Source organism: Pinus tabuliformis, chromosome 1_2, assembly GCF_031772625.1.
Source record: "Pinus tabuliformis cultivar Carrire ecotype Pingquan chromosome 1_2, CPIR1, whole genome shotgun sequence".
Classification (NCBI taxonomy): Eukaryota; Viridiplantae; Streptophyta; class Pinopsida; order Pinales; family Pinaceae; genus Pinus; species Pinus tabuliformis.
Genome location: NC_142298.1, coordinates 1,117,701,520 through 1,117,719,282, shown reverse-complemented (window position 1 = coordinate 1,117,719,282; position 17,763 = coordinate 1,117,701,520).

Sequence of the window (17,763 nt, the reverse complement as noted above, 5' to 3'; positions counted from 1 at the left end):
TTTCACCAAACGACTTCTCATAATTTACACAAGTTGAACAGTGATAACAAAACCATATTTTCCTTGCTGCTGACCGAGACATCTACATATATATTATATTCTTTGATATATAAAAACAAGTGCCGTGTCCAGAGTGGACAAACCCTAGTCTAGGGTTTGGGAACAGTAACCCCATAACCTTTCAAACAAGCAGTTAACCAGGAATTATAGCCAGGCCGAAGTTTAACCTTCGAAAGGGACGTCAACCACAGACGAAAAGCAACAAACGGAAAACTATCAACTCTACAGAAACCCCAGAATCCTAACAGTGCATCAACAGATTGAAGAGCCAGAGCCTACCGGCAGAGGTTCGCCACCTTTGGAAAGTTGAAACCCGGAGGAACCCGCGTACCCAGGTCGAGTCGCTGACTTGTACACACAAACGAGCATTGTCAACATACTTACACAGCAAAAGAACTGGAGTCGAAACCCGCATAGAAAAAAAATGGTTTTCATACCTTACCTGAGTAAGTCGGACCAGGGCTCGAGGAGCAGAGCCGTTGCTAAGAAAACCGACAGAGCTGAGACAGAAGGAACATTGCTGGTTAGCGTCAATACCATGAGGAGGCCGATTTGAATCAGGGAAGGGGTCAATACCTGTTCAGGGCCGCGGAAAACCACCAAGTTGCTACCTAAATCCAAGACGACGAAAGTTGACATCATTTTACGCATAGAGCAATGACCAGAGACAACGATAATACCAGCAAAGGTGACCAAACGAAGGCAGAAGCAAAGGAATAATATCAAGGAGCAGTTACTAGACGAGACACCAGACTTTACAACCAGGCCAAAGTAGAACAGCAGGACGAGACCAAAAACCTTACCAGGTGAAAAGGAGCCGAGCGAGCACACCAGAACCAAAACGGTATCAAGCCACTGGAGAAAACTATCAACGAGCTTGCAACCAAGTTGGAAAGGCCAGTATACACTCACAGTTACACCCAGAGAAGAACCAGGGATCGCCATACTCACCAGAGCAAAAACCACACAGGACAATCAACAAACCCTCGCAGCAACCTCACCGACGAACAGAACAATCGCGAATGACCGGGAAGCCAAATTGTTTTGACCAAAGAGCAGGTCGAGGAACCAGGCTTGAGGTGAGTAGGTGGTGAGTAAATGTAGCATTAACTCGTTCCATCGCCAAAAAAATATCAACGGACCAACTTGCAAGCAACCATTGAAAACATTCCCCAACGTTTAACACGTCATAAAGTCCAACAAACAAACATAACCTTTCGGACACGTGGAAGTGTGGGCCAATGTTGCTGGGCTACATCAATAAATATAAAAGAAGTTAGAAAATTAAAAAAAAAAAGATATATTAATTTTAATAAGAATGGTGTGAGGGATAATAATCCTATGGTTTGAATTTTGGGTAGCTTTGTCGAATATAGTTTTTTAATCTATTATGTAAAAATTAAGGAATATTTTGGACAATGAATTATTTGGACAACCATACATCTTTGTGATACTTAATGATAAGTATAATTATGAATTATTATATATTTTATTTATTGTTTATTTTATAATTTCAAAAAATTAAAATATATCAATTAATTTTTTTATTGAAAGATTACATATATTAATATATATAATAATTTAGGAAATGAAAATTATGGAGTGATTTTTATATTATAAAATACTATATAAATTTAATTTATATATTATAAATAATTTTATAAATATATAAATTTTTGGATCGTTTTCTAGCCATATACATTTTCAATTCTAAAATATAAGAAAACTTTAAATTTTGGTATTTTTAATCTTTTACATTTTAAATTTTAAGATAAGTTGTGTATCTTCTTCATATATAGTATTATAAAGGTAAATTTAAAAATTGTTTGACAGTAGTAATACGATTGGCAAAAAAACATGTTAACGGCCTTTAATATGATTAGAAATTCAATCCTTTGGAGTCACTCCTTGAACTTAAAAGGAATAATTTTGATAATTGTTTTAACTAATTAAAATAAAATATAAATTATTTTTAAAATTTTAAATTGAATTTAACTTTTTTTTGACGTAAAAACACTTTGTTATTGGAAATTAAACTTAATTTTGTTTATTTGATATAATTATAGATATATATATATTTTATTTTAATATTTTACCAAATATTCTAATAAATATATATTTTTAATACAATGATTATTTTAACTAATTTGATATTAATTTAAATTAAATTAATTAAAATAAAATAAAATGTAAATTGTTTTTCAAATTTTAAACTGAATTCAACATTACTTTTTTATTTTAAAGTAAAAACACTTTGTTATTAGAAATTTAACCTAATTTTAATTATTTTATATAATTATAAATATATATTTTTATTTTAATAATTTAAAAAATATTTTAATTAATATATATTTTTAATACCATTTAAATTTTATTACATTATAGATATAGAGAATATAAAAAATAATAAAATAAAATAATAATAATAATAATAATAATAATAGTCATTAATTTTTATTTTATCCCATTACAATTTAGTGAGTAGATGACTAAAAAAATTGTTATGTGATAATAATGATGGTGGTAAGTAGAGTTCTAGTTGTTAAAGTACCTTGTTATTCAGATGTTACAATGTCAATTGCACTTTATTATTCAAATGTTACAAGGTCAGTTTTCCTGGACGTTCTCAGGGTTAGACTCTATTAATGAGCCAATGGGAATTGATCCCTTAGCGTGGATTTGTCAGAGATAATGCTTCTGTGGACATAACAGTCAACATTTTTGAAGTCCATGAACCACATCCAAAAAAAAATGATAATGGTGATAATTAGTTTTCATTAAAATCAAATTCAAATATTTTAATAAATTTCTTTTCTATAACTTTCAAATTTTATCTATCATAAACATATGTACATTAGGGGGTAGAAGCACTGGGAGGGGTTATTCTCAACCTCAATGGAAAAATTGAAATTGAGTAATGAACCACATCAAACATGATAATGGTGATAATTAGTTTTCATTAAAATCAAATTCAAATATTTTAATAAATTTCTTTTTCATAACTTTCGAATTTTATCTATCATAACATATGTACATTAGGGGTAGAAGCACTGGGAGGGGTTATTCTCAACCTCAATGGACAAATTGAAATTGAGTAAAGTTGGGGATTAAACAATTCTGCAGATAATGAAGCAAAGAGACATATGGGTCACTACATGAGCTCCTTGGGGAAGAAGCAAACATTGAATATTTCGTGTTGTTGGAAGATACATAGCTGGTTATACACCACCTTGTTCTTGGATTTGTGTCTGAGGGTTACAGGGTGTGAAGCATTATTTAGCTAATCATAAATCTGAAACTAGTATTCCCTACTCTTAGCTTCTTTCATGTGTTGAGAATGAACAATTCTGTTGCAAATGATATCTCAACGTAGGAGTCCTAATGAGAAATGATATTCCTTGTCTTGCAATTATTCCTTAACAATGGATTGTTATAATATGTAAATTTTGTTTGTATCTACTAGTCTTTTGGAGAATATTCACACACCTCCAAAGATAGTGTGTCTTTTGAGATAGTAATAGTAAAATCCTAATGAGAAATTGTATTCCTTGTCTTGCAATTATTCCTTAACAATAGATTGTTATGATATGTAAATTTTGTTTGTATTTACTAGTCTTTTAGATAATATTCATGCACCTCCAAAAATAATGTATCTTTTCAAATAGTAAAATGGATAATAAATATTAAAAATAAAGACTATTGTGAACTATATTTATAGCTGATTTAATACCATATTCTTATCACTATTAGAATTAAATAAACATATATACATAACAGAGTTAAACATTTTTTATAAATTTAAATTTCTTTTTTTCGAAACAATAATACTATTATTTAATGATAGTAATAATAATAATAATAAACGATTAATAATTTTATTTGGTTTCAACCACATGCATGGTAAATAAATAAATAACAAAACAAAATACTATTTAATAATAATGATAATTGTTGGTAGACCCAATTCTTTTGACGACCTAGTAAAAAAGCTCAAACAAAATTTACAATTTGATATTGGTGGATATCGCACTTTCTTAATATATTTTAATGCACATCTTCCAAGTATCTTTGAACATTACAAAAACTACGTTAGAATATCCCATGCGAACCTATTCGACGAAGATTCATAGAATATTTTATAGGAGATATATTTCAACTTACCTAACCATCAAATCCATACACCTTGCACGTCGGACTATATATATGGAAACATTTTCATGAATGGTTATATTTATTTAAATATAAATATTTGGTTGGCCATTATCAACTTGTTTGACTTTTAAAAGACATATGTTCACCACATATTTAAACAAGTTGATAACTGAAAAGTATGTTCACCACATATTGATAGTTGAAAATTTAATTTATAATTTTAATAATATTTTATATATATACTTTTGACAGAAAGTCCACCCAGTTGGAAAAATTTCAGAGAGGGACCCTCAGGTTACATGTTTAAAAGTATAAGTTGGTCTGAAATAGTCCGACGTGTAAGGTGTATGGATTTGATGGTTAGGTAAGTTGAAATAGATCTCCTATAAAATAATTCTATGAATCTTCGTCGAATAGCGTTCGCATGGGATATTCTATCATAATTTTTGTAATGTTCAAAGATACTTCGAAGATTTGCATTAAAATATATTAAGAAATTGCGATATCCAACAATATCAAATTGTAAATTTTGTTTGAGCTTTTTTACCAGGTCGTCAAAAGAATTGGGTCTACCCACAATTATCATTATTATTAAATAGTATTTTGTTTTGTTATTTATTTATTTACCATGTAGGTGGTTGGAAACCAAATAAAATTATTAATTATTAATCGTTTATTATTATTATTATTAGTATCCTTAAATAATATTATTATAAATAGTATTATTGTTTCGAATAGTATTATTTAACTCTATTATGTATATATGTTTATTTTTTTCTAATAGTGATAAGAATATGGTATTAAATCAGCTATAAATATAGTTTCACAATGATCTTTATTTTTAATATTTATTAGTCATTTTACTGTTTCAAAAGATACATTATATTTGGAGGTGCGTGAATATTATCTAAAAGACTAGTAGATACAAACAAAATTTACATATCATAACAACCCATTGTTAACGAATAATTGCAAGACAAGGAATATCATTTCTCATTATGATTTTATTATCCCAAAAGACATACTATCTTTGGAGGTGTGTGAATATTCTCCAAAAGACTAGTAGATACAAACAAAATTTACGTATCATAACAATCCATTGTTAAGGAATAATTGCAAGACAAGGAATATCATTTCTCATTAGGATTTTACTATCCCAAAAGACACACTATCTTTGGAGGTGTGTGAATATTCTCCAAAGGACTAGTAGATACAAACAAAATTTACATATCATAACAACCCATTGTTAAGGAATAATTGCAAGACAAGGAATATCATTTCTCATTAGGACTCCTACGTTGAGATATCATTTGCAACATAATTTTTTATTCTCAACACATGAAAGAAGCTAATAGTAGGGAATACTAGTTTCAGATTTATGATTAGCTAAATAATGCTTCACACCCCCCTGTAACCCTTAGACACAAATCCAAGAACAAGGTGATGGATAACCAGCTATGTATCTTCCAACAACACGAAATCTTCAATGTTTGCTTCTTCCCCAAGCAGCTCTTATAGTGATCCATATGTCTTTGCCTCATTATCTGCACAATTGTTTAATCTCCAACATTACTCAATTTCAATTTTTCCATTAAGGTTGAGAATAACCCCTCCCAGTGTTTCTACCCACTAATGTACATATGTTTATGATAGATAAAATTTGAAAGTTATAAAAAAGAAATTTCTTAAAATATTTGAATTTGATTTTAATGAAAACTAATTATCACCATCATCATTTTTTGTGGATGTGGTTCATTACTCAATTTCAATTTTTCCATTGAGGTTGAGAATAACCCCTCCCAATGCTTTTACCCCCTCATGTACATATGTTTATGATAGATAAAATTTGAAAGTTATAAAAAAGAAATTTATTAAAATATTTGAATTTGATTTTAATGAAAACTAATTATCACCATTATCATTTTTTTTGGATGTGGTTTATGGACTTCAAAGATCGTTTACTGTTATGTCCTAAGGGATCACTTCCCATTGGCTCATTAATAGAGTCTAACCCGGAGAGCATCCAGGAAAACTAACCTTGTAACATTTGAATAATAAGGTACAATTGACCTTGTAACATTTGAATAAAAAGGTGCTTTAACAACTAGAACTCTACTTACCACCAACATTCTTATCACATAACAATTTTTTAATCATTTACTCACTAAATTGTAATGGGATAAAATAAAAATTAATAACCATTATTATTATTATCATTATTATTTTATTCTATTATTTTATATTCTCTATATTTATAATGTAATAAAATTTAAATTGTATTAAAAATATATATTAATTAAAATATTTTGTAAATTATTAAAATAAAAATATATATTTTTAACTCTATAAAATAATTAAAATTAGGTTAAATTTCTAATAACAAAGTGTTTTTACTTCAAAATAAAAAAGTAAAGTTGATTGAAAAACAATTTACATTCTATTCTATTCTATTTTAATTAATTTAATTTAAATTAATATCAAATTAGTAATCAAATTAGTTTAAATAATCATAGAAATATATATTTATTAGAATATTTGGTAAAATATTAAAATAAAAAATATATGTTTATAATTATATCAAATAGACAAAATTAAGTTAAATTTCCAATAACAGAGTGTTTTTATGTCAAAATAAAAAAATAAGGTTAAATTCAATTTAAAATTTTAAACTTAATTTATATTTTATTTTAATTAGTTAAAACAATTATAAAAATTATTCCTTTTAAGTTCAAGGAGTGACTCCAAAGAATTGAATTTCTAATCATATAAAAGGCCGTTAACATGTTTTTTTGCCGATCGTATTACTACCCTCAAACAATTTTTAAATTTACCTTTATAATACTATATATGAAGGAGATACACAACTTATCTTAAAATTTAAAATGTAAAAGATTAAAAATACCAAATTTTAAAGTTTTCTTATATTTTAGAATTGAAAATGTATATGACTAGAAAACGATTCAAATTATAATATGTTTAAATTATATATTTATAAAATTAATTATAATATATAAATTAAATTTAAATATAATTTTAATTATATAGAGAGAGAGATTTATGGAGAAATAGAATCTTAAATTTTATAGTTTATATAGTATTTCATAATATAAAAGTCACTCCATAATTTTTGTTTCCTAAATTATTATATATATTAATATATGTAAATTTTTAATAAAAAAATTAATTGATATATTTTAATTTTTTGAAATTATAAAATAAACAATAAATAAAATATATAATAATTCATAATTATATTTACCATTAAGTATCACAAAGATGTACGGTTGTCCAACCTCAACTCGTAGATGAACTGTGTTGTTGAATGATGGCTTGCCTCCACAAACCATTCGCCTATGTATATGGCAGGTTGGTGGGCTGTGTCACCCGGCCGACCTCCGTTCAACCGCCCAGCCAACTCGTTTACTTGTGATGTCTTGCCCAAGACCGGCCCAACTCTTGGGATCACCCCCTTAACACTCGCCCATCGCATATATAAACTCATCCAAGGCTTTCACTTCGCATTTTTCACAAGTCCTTTGCACGGTGGAGTCGCCCTACCCGTCACACAGACCGCAGGTCCTTACATCCTCCCCCACCTGAAATCATTGTCGTCCTCGACAATATCTCATCCCGGCAACCACCTGTCACCAAGATATCCATACCAAGGCATATACTCCATCAGTATGTCATACATCGGAAAGTCATCTCAAGCCACAAAGACAAGTTCAGAAGCCCAAGGCACTAGTTTGGAGCAGGAACGGGATCAATTCAATCAGAAATTGCAAGTCACCCCCAAAGCTCCAAATACTCAAGAAATAGAGGAATTCAAGACTCCTCTGAAAAATCATCAAGATACAAAGCCCAAGTCTATCGGCGAACAGTTTACACCTATGGATCAAGAAACGACAAAATCCTAGCATGTTGAAATCATCCCTGCTCTGCCCACATCAGAAATTGTTTTGAAAGTGACGGAGATACCTCCACTTGACGTATTATATAGCCCTCTCCACAAAGTTGTAGTCTGAAGGCAAAGGAAAAGAAGAAGGGTAGATGCACCCGAATTCTCACCTGGAGATGAGCCAATGGACATTGTTTGGAAGGACATGCCTTTTAATATAGCCGAGAACTTGACTAAATTGTCACAATTCACAGGAGAATACGCGTCGGCCACTATGGATGAGGCCACTGAGGTGTCTACTCTGCTAAAGGAAAGGGAGGAAAGAATTGTGCAGCTCGAACAAGAGCTAGAGACCCAAAAAGCAAGTGCAAACAAGCAGGTAGCTGAGCAGCTTGCACAATTGCAGCAGGACATGGAAGTCTTGAAAATAGGCCATGAAGCCGACTTATCGGCCGAAACATGCAGCTCCAGGAATTACAACAATCCTTGGACAGGTACAAGGATGTTCCCACTGTTTAGGAATTCATCAAAGAGGCTCAGAACTAAATTCTCTTCTAGTCAAGCAGTAAGAGTATTTCTGCCATAAGCTAACACACATCACTCCCTACCTGATTACCAGCGACTAGCTCACAGACAGAGCCATTGACCAAAGAACGGAGTTTAATGATTTAAACACCAAGATCTTTGAATTCATTGAATGGTAGGAATCAGAAGAAGGAAAGAAGGCCAATCTACCCGAGATTGAGGAAACTCACAAAGACATCCTCTTTACTGATTGGGATGCTAGGATAAAACAGGCTGAGCTGGCAGTCGTGAGGGCAGCTAGAGTATCAAAGAACATCATTAAGGCAGTAAATCATACCTTGTTCGCTACCAATCTCATGAAGGAGGGTAATTCGAAAGAAATGCCTGACTTAACTGCCCTGAGTAAAGACTGGCAAGAAAAAGTGGGGAAACAGAGAGATGCAATTACGAAACTAACTACGACCGACTGGGAGTCGTATTGGTAGTATTTGGTCAAGCCACATAGCCAGATCATGACCCTCAATTGTTCCCTCCATGCGACTCAAAGGATGCTGCCACCTCTTGTTGACACGATCTTTACAGGACAACTCAAATCTCATTTCAGGCCACCTCCTCAAATTCAACCGATGATCGATATTTGTGATTTAAAGGACAAGCTGGTAGACAGTAAGTCATCCTCTTAGTTCTGTTTAGTTGATATCTATTTATTTTTGGAGTTAGTTACCTATGAATGAGGAAGGTTGTTTGAAACCTCCTCAAATTTTATATAATCTATTTTTGCATACTTAGTTAGAATAGTATCTATACCCTTCTCATGCATTTAGGGAAGGGTCCATAATTTTATCAAAAACATTTGCAGAGAATGCCCTATTGTAAGTTTGTGAATGCTTTGGTGAAATGATGGAACATGATATTTTCTTTTAGATATCATACTACTTTCCTTTGTTGATGCACTTATGTATTCTTGGGAGATAGTTTTAAAATTTGGTCTATGTCATTCATCAAATGAGCAGGACTTCATACATCTGGCACTATTATCGTGTATGCATAATTATGTTAACATTTAATTAGTGGCAAAACTTTCTTTTCATGAATTATATGTGAGATTTATTATTTCTGTGAAGCATTAATTGCACTTCTGTATTGATGCCATAACTGAGGTTTTAATTTTCATATATAACTCATTAGACATGCGATATATTTTATAAATTCTTTTGAATAACTATTTAGTCAAAGGAATTATCTTTTACGTTATCATCTCCATTTAATTGTGTTCAATCTTTATTATCACATGTTAAAAGGATATCTTTATAGATAGCATACCATGCAAAAACACCTGGGTTTATATTAGAATAAGTTAAGTTAAATAAATTGCATCATAGAATAAGTCACTTAGATTATCATTATTTTATTGTAAAACATTCATAAACCACCCACTCTCATCTTAAAACCCACATTGGGAAACTGGTCCCATTATCCCTAATCGGAGCCACCACTTCAAATGGAAAAGGAGTTGTCTTAAGGTCCGGACCGGGTGGTTATCCCCCATGTTTCGGCAGTAGAATTCTAAAGCCGCAACATTTTGGCGCTAGAAGGAGGGCCTTCAGCTGTGAATGGCATATAAACCTAAAGATCATTCAAAAATCATTCACAAGAGTGAAAACCCCTCCACCACTTCTATAACTTCTATACCTCATTCAGAATCCCCTGATCAGGAATATGAAGTTGTAGAAACATATCCCTCATCTCCTGAAGTAGTAAGGCAACCACCATCTCCAGATTATATTCCCGAATCTCCCGAAGTTCATTATTTGATACAAAAACTAGAACAAATATCCATTTCTGCTGAAAATCCAGAGAGACCCGAATTATCTGAAGAAAGTGTTACCTCCTTATTACAACAAACTGGTGTATTGACTAGACTGCAAAGTGAGAAACTTGGGGTCACTCCTTTTGAGTTCCCTATCCCTCCACGACATAGGAAAGTCACTTCATCAGTATCTGAATCAGATACTAGTGAGATCACCTCATCTTTCCACCTAATTATTCCTTCATCCACTTCTACTCAATCCACTACCTCTCAAATATCCACTTCCCATGTTAGTACTACAATTATTGGTACTAACCCAGTAGTACGTTCTTCGCCATCTATACCTACTGCTAAACCGACCTTCCCATTTTCTCAGTCCTTAACTCAAGTTATGGTCAATAAATGTGCTCAACCTTGGACGAATCTTGGTGCTGTCCTCGTTGCAAATCCAAATGTTCTCCCAGAAAATCTAAAAAAATGGTTGCCTAAGTATAATCCTGATGATGCTCTCCCAGCTGAAGAACATCTAAAAAATTTTATGTTAGCCATAAATATCAATGGGGTTGCACATGAAGATGTTGTAATCATATTGTTTCCTTATACCTTCTAAGGATCTATTGGATCTTGGTATTTTTCCCTTCCAGCGGGTTCAATTAGAGACTAGGATACTTTGCAAGAAGTATTTCTTGCAAAATTTGGTGATGACAGAACTGTACCATCTTTGATCAATGATCTTTCTAATTTAAAAGCTAATACAGATGAAAAAATCAAAGATTTCAACTCCAGATTTAACAAATTGCTAAACAAAATCCCGGCTACCTCTAAACCTGCTGTAGATGTACAAATAGAATGGTATATATCATATTTTCCTTCTAATATTACAATCTTTGTAGATAGGGCCAATAAGGCTACCCTTGTAGAAAACATGAAAGAAGCCCTGTCTGTAGAAAAAGGAATCTTAGCTTTAGAAAAAGATCACAAACAGATGAGAGGAAGACCAAGAAAGTAACTTTTAAAGATGACTCTGAAAGGAAAACTTCAAAGGACCCTTTCGATCTGGAAGGCCTTCAGAAAGAGTTAAAAACAATGTCAAAAGAAATGGTAGAAATTAAAAAACAGGTCATAGAATCTTCTGCTCCCAAAAGACCTTTCCGATCATTCAAAAACAACTCCTCTTCTACATCACAACCTCCAAACACCATTTCAAATGCTGAATCTAACCAAGAATCAACAAAAGATTCACCAAATGATGAAGAAGTTGAAACAAAAGAAGAAATTGAACTGAATGGGATGTGGGTTTTTTTTATCCCAACAGAAGAAGAGGCACAAGCAATGCTAGTAACTACCAGAAGAAAAAATTCTCCTGACACGTTTACTACTAATCAGAAGCAAAAAAATGCTACTCCTGCAAAAGAGAAAACAGTAACTAAGAAATCTAAAACCAGCCAAACCATCCCTATCCCTCAAAACTCCCCGAATGCTTCAAAGACATTGGTAATCTCATATACGGTCGAATACAATATAGTGGAAGACATGAAAAAGACTAGATCTAACATTACGTTGCATGAGCTCACTAAACTTAAACAACAACAGAAGATCTTGTTAAGAGAATTGAAAGCAGTTCCAGTATCTCCCCTGCCATCTGCTATAGTTACTCAAGCCGTCTACAATATGGGAAAACCTCCTTCATCCTCAAATAAAGTAGATCCTTCAGATCTAGTTCTGATTGGCAATCGATCTATCTCTCATGTCCCTCCCTTTCTGCTTACTTATGAAATTTTCAACAGGAATGTTCATAACTTCCTTGTTGACTCAGGAGCCTCCTCAAACATAATGCCAAGTGCGGTGTGTCCTAAATTGAACATCACACCTCAAAAATCTGCAAGACACATAGTTCCGTTAGACGGGACGAAAGTAGAGGTACTTGGAGAAATACCCTCAGTTTCAATTAGGATTTCCTCTAATCCAAAAGTCTCACAAATAATTGATATATTGGTGGTTAATATCCCTAAAATTTTGTGGTTTGATTCTCATCAGGGATTGGTTTGAAAATTTGTGCAATTATTTTGCAACTGACTGGTCTCACATGTGGTTGCCAGACAACGGTAAACCAAACCAAATCAGGATAGACCAAGAAAACTACATGAATTATATAGTCACAGACCTTGAGGGAAGCAATGAACTTATTGCCTTCACTAATAACATCATTGGAAATTATTCAGCAGATTCCTCTTTAGGATCTTTTAATGCTCAAAAGTCTCCCATTTTAGATAATGTTGTAGTTTCTCAAATTGAGAATTTCTCGCAAACAGATGCTTCCAAGTGTTTAAGTTTAATTGATAAAGTTTATAATGACTCTTATGGACTCTCTATTTTGATGGTTCTAAATCAAAAGACAGTGCAGGTGCAGGATGCATTTTGATCAATCTGCAAGGAGAGAAAATTATGCTGGCCTGCAGACTTGAATTTCAGTGTACAAATAATATCGCTGAATATGAAGCACTGATCCAAGGACTGTATAAAGCCATCGGTCTTAATGTCAAATATATTCAAGTCTATGGTGACTCTGAAATAATTGTGAAACAGGTGATAAATACAATTCACTATGTTTTCGGGCATCTTAAACACTATCAATCTTTAGCTTAGAAATTGACTTCTCATTTTTCCACTTTCAACATTTCTTCAATCCCTAGACTCCAGAATGCAAGTGTTGACTTACTTGCTAATGTGGCATCTAGACTTATACCATCAGAAGACTTTAGTCCAGACATATTTTCAATAGAATTAATATTTAGACCATCCATTCCCGACAATATAACAAATTGGAGAGTGTTCAATAATGATGCAGATATAGTAAATTTCCTTACATCAGAAGGATCATATGAAGAGCAGATCATAGACAAGCATGAGCATGATATAGAAATAAAAAATAATCTTGATCTAAACCCAATTCCTAAGTCTGTGGTTAAGATGGAAGATCTTTATGATTTGAAAGATAGATTCAAGAAAATTACTAACTCCAAAACTCAAAGTTCTACTCTGAGATTTGAAGTAGTAAACCTAGGGTCAAATGAGAAACCTCAAAATATCAACCTAGGTCTTGACCTAACATCTCAAGAAAAAGTATCATTCATCAGGTTATTGAAAACATATAAAGGTGTCTTCGCTTGGGATTATGCATATCTCAAAACCTGTGATACCTCTATAATTCAACATACCATACCGATGACTTCAAATGAAAAACCAGTTCAGCAGAAGCTTCAAAAAATTCACCTGGCCCTTGAAAGACACATTAAATCTGAATTGAGCAAGCTTCTGAAGGCCAAGATAATCTTCCCCGCCAGGCATTCTAAATGGGTATCGAATATGGTACCTGTGAGGAAAAAGAATGGTGATGTTAGGATCTACATTGATTCTAGAAACCTAAACAAAGCTTGCCAAAAGAATAATTTTCCTCTACCTACTATGGAACAGGTACTGCAATCAGTTGCAAGTTCTGAATTAATGTTATTTCTAGATGGATTCTAAGGATATAATCAAATCCTTGTGCACCAAGATGACAGATTAAATACAACATTCAGGACCAAGTGGGGAACATATGCCTATCAGAAAATGCCTTTTGGACTCATAAATGTTGGTGCCACATTTCAACGTGCTATGGACATTGCCTTTAGAGGTCTAATAAATAAATCAGTTGTTATTTACTTGGATGATATCACAGTCTATTCCAAGGATAGGAAAAATCATTTAAGTGACCTCAAGCACATCTTTGAAAGATGCATGAAATATGGCATTTCCTTAAACCCCAAAAAATCTTATTTTTCTTTACCAGAAGGAAAACTCCTTGGGTTTATAGTATCCAAGAAAGGAATTTACATTGATCCTGATAGAGTCCAAGAAATAGAAAAAATTCCCCTCCCACACAATAAGAAAACCATGCAATCATTCCTAGGCCAAATAAATTTTGTTAAACGATTCGTCCCAGATTTTTCACAAATAGTCTTACCCCTTCAAGCCATGATAAGAAAAAATGCAGTTTTCAGATGGAGCAAAGATGAAAGAGAATCATTTGAGTTGATAAAGAAAGCCATTATTAATGCCCCTTCATTAAAAACTCCTGACTTTCTCAAATCCTTTGTATTATATACTATTTCATCTGATAATTCATATGTTGTAGTTTTGACACAGCCGAACGATGAAAATGTCGAGGCACCCATCTCGTTTTTCAGTTATAACTTACAGGGAGCTGAATTAAATTATTCAACTGTAGCAAAGCAAGCATTTGTGGTCTTTAAAACTCTAAAGAATTTCAGACCTTTTCTTCTTAAAACCCATACAAAGATAGTTGTACCCTACCTTGCAGTAAGACAACCATTGATTCAAAGAGACATAGGGGAGAAAAGAGCTAATTGGGTAACTACACTCCAAGAATATGATGTAGAAATATGTCTAGCTAAAATTGTCAGGGGCCAAGGTTTTTGCAGGATGTTAATAGGAGCTTCATAGTTGACATCAGAAGAAGATCAAGTTAATGAATTGCAAATATCAGAGGTAAGCCTCAACAACGGGCAATCACAACATACTGATTTGAAATTTTATCTTAAAAATGGATATGCTCCTATGCACCTTAATTATAAAACAAAGAGAGCTTTAGGATTAAAGTCAAATTAGTATGAGCTAGTCAATGATGTATTGTTTAGAAAGAATTATGATTTAGTATTGTTAAGATGCATATAGAAACCTGAAGCTGAGAAGGTCATGCAGGAATTACATGATGGACCAGCTGGTGGACATTTTGGAGGAAATACTACTGCTCATAAAATCTTGCATGCAGGATATTATTGGCCAACGATATTTAAAGATGCACATGGACATGCAAGGAAGTGCAAAACTTGTCAAAGTACGACCAGAAGAGAAAGAAAGTCAACATTCCGTTTACAACCAATTAACATCCAACAACCATTCAAACAATGGGGATTAGATATAATTGGTGAGATTATTCCTAACTCTTCCAAGAAACATAGGTACATCCTTATAGTTATTGATTACTTTACTAAGTGGGTAGAAGTTATCCCATTAAAGATAGCTAATACAGAAAACATCACATGTTTCATTGATCAATACATAATTACCCGGTTTGGCTTACCCTCAACTTTAATGTTTGATAATGCATCTCACTTTTCTGGAAATACAATGGTAGAATTTGCTCTTAAGCGGGGTTTCAAGTTAAAATATTAAACTAATTATTATCCTCAAGGTAATGGATTAGCATAATCAACAAACAAAAACCTCATCAGAATTATCAAAATAACTATTGATCAAAATCATAGGAATTGGCATAAAGCATTGAGATTTGCTCTATGGGCAGATAGGATTACTCAGAAAGCCTCTATTGGTTCTTCCCATTTTGCTTTGGTTTATGGAACATAAGTTGTTTTTCCCACAAACGTAGCAATACCATCTCTTGCCCTAGTACAATTTATCAATGAAAACCCTTCATATTCTCTCCAGGCTAGACAATTTCAAATTCTTAAACTCGAAGAAGGAAGAGAAGACGCTAAAGCAACCCACTTCCATCACCAACAAATAATCAAGGCTTCTTTTGATACAACTTCTGCCAGTAAAAAATCCCTTGAAGTAGGTGACTTAGTCCTGAAATGGGACAAGGCACATGAGGTAAAAGGTAGGCATACCAAATTCCAAAGACTATGGCTTGGCCCTTTTCAGATTATTGAAAAAATTGGACCATCAATGTTTCTTTTACAAAACTTGTCCTGTAGGAAAGATTCTTTGCCCGTTAATGGGAAAATGTTGAAAATATACTTTTCTTAGGAGATAACCTCTTCCAATTTTGTAATATATTTCTTTTTAGGAAAATAATGGTTAAACTAGTATTTACTCCTAGCTTTTCAAAATAAGTCTTTGATAACATTTTTGATTTTTCGCTTTTATAAGAAAATTGGAGTTAAAAGGAACAATTAGGACATTTGAGTACTAAAATAAATTTCGTCCCTCCTGAAAAACTTGATCTTGCTTACAAACATTTATTTTACGAAAAACTCTTATCTTTATAAGATATGAAGGTTTTGTTATTAGTCAAGAAAAGAATATTTAACCTAGCAAGGACTTCATGCAGATAAGTATCTTAAAAAACTCTATCATTATAACCCAAGACCCTTAAAAAGGCCAATGGCCCACCAAATTTGTTATTTTTTTATTATTTTATTATTTATTTATTTAATTTTTTTTTTTTAATTTTTTTTTTCAGAGTGTAATTCTAAAATATAAAAAACTTAAAAGATAAAGAGTCTCATTACGAGCTTATTTACCATGTTCATGGGGAAGTAATTAAAATTGATATTACCAATACTTCATATCAAAACAAGGTAATAGCTAATGATCTTCTTGATCAGAAGACAAGGGGTCTCATCAAGAGCCAGCTTGTTCAGTTTATTTACAACGAGTGAATGGCATTGTCATCATTAGGTTACCACGCCTAGACAATGACTTTTAAGGGCTTACACTCAAAAGGTAAAAAAGAAGGGACAAAGTCCAAGAGAGATTCAATTCAAATGAATATCATTTTTGAAATCTGAAAATTCATACAGATGGGATAATGGATCATTGTTGGTTTAAAGGTAACCCTGTCGAGGCTATGAATGCCTATTGGCAATAGAGGCTCTATCTGTGATAAATGAGTAAAAAACCAAAAAACTAATCTGTAGGAGGCACCTACTATATTATTTTAAACCCTATTATTGACTGATGCTAACATTTATATTTCTATCATTTCAGGGGTGAAGTAATTAAGCAGATGGGCCTCAGCAAGTAATGGTAGTTCAAGAGAAATGTTGTTTACCTTATAACTCATGAAATCATTATTCTTATAACTCCAATTACTTTGAAAGTTTTTAGAAATTTCAGAAAGCTACTCAGAGATAACTGGTTCTCCCAAGTGAATCGCCAATTTTTGTACTACGAAACAACCACCCCCACCCCCCCATTTTTATCTAACAATTGTTAGCATTCGAGTTATAAATGGGGACCCTTTTAAATTTTTAAGCCTAGGACAATAATCCCTAACTCTAAAGAAAAACTTAGCAAACCCTTGCAAAATGAGCTAAGGAGGAAACTTATATCCCACATTGCATATCGTGTTTTTTCACATCACTATTTTATAAGTCCTTTATGAAATTGAGATATGCGAAAAGGTCTCCCGCTGCGATAACCTCATCTCGTCACTGCACAATCGCATTTTTCAATTCGCAAAAAACTTGAACATGCCTTATGACAAACATTAACGATTTGTGAAATGTGA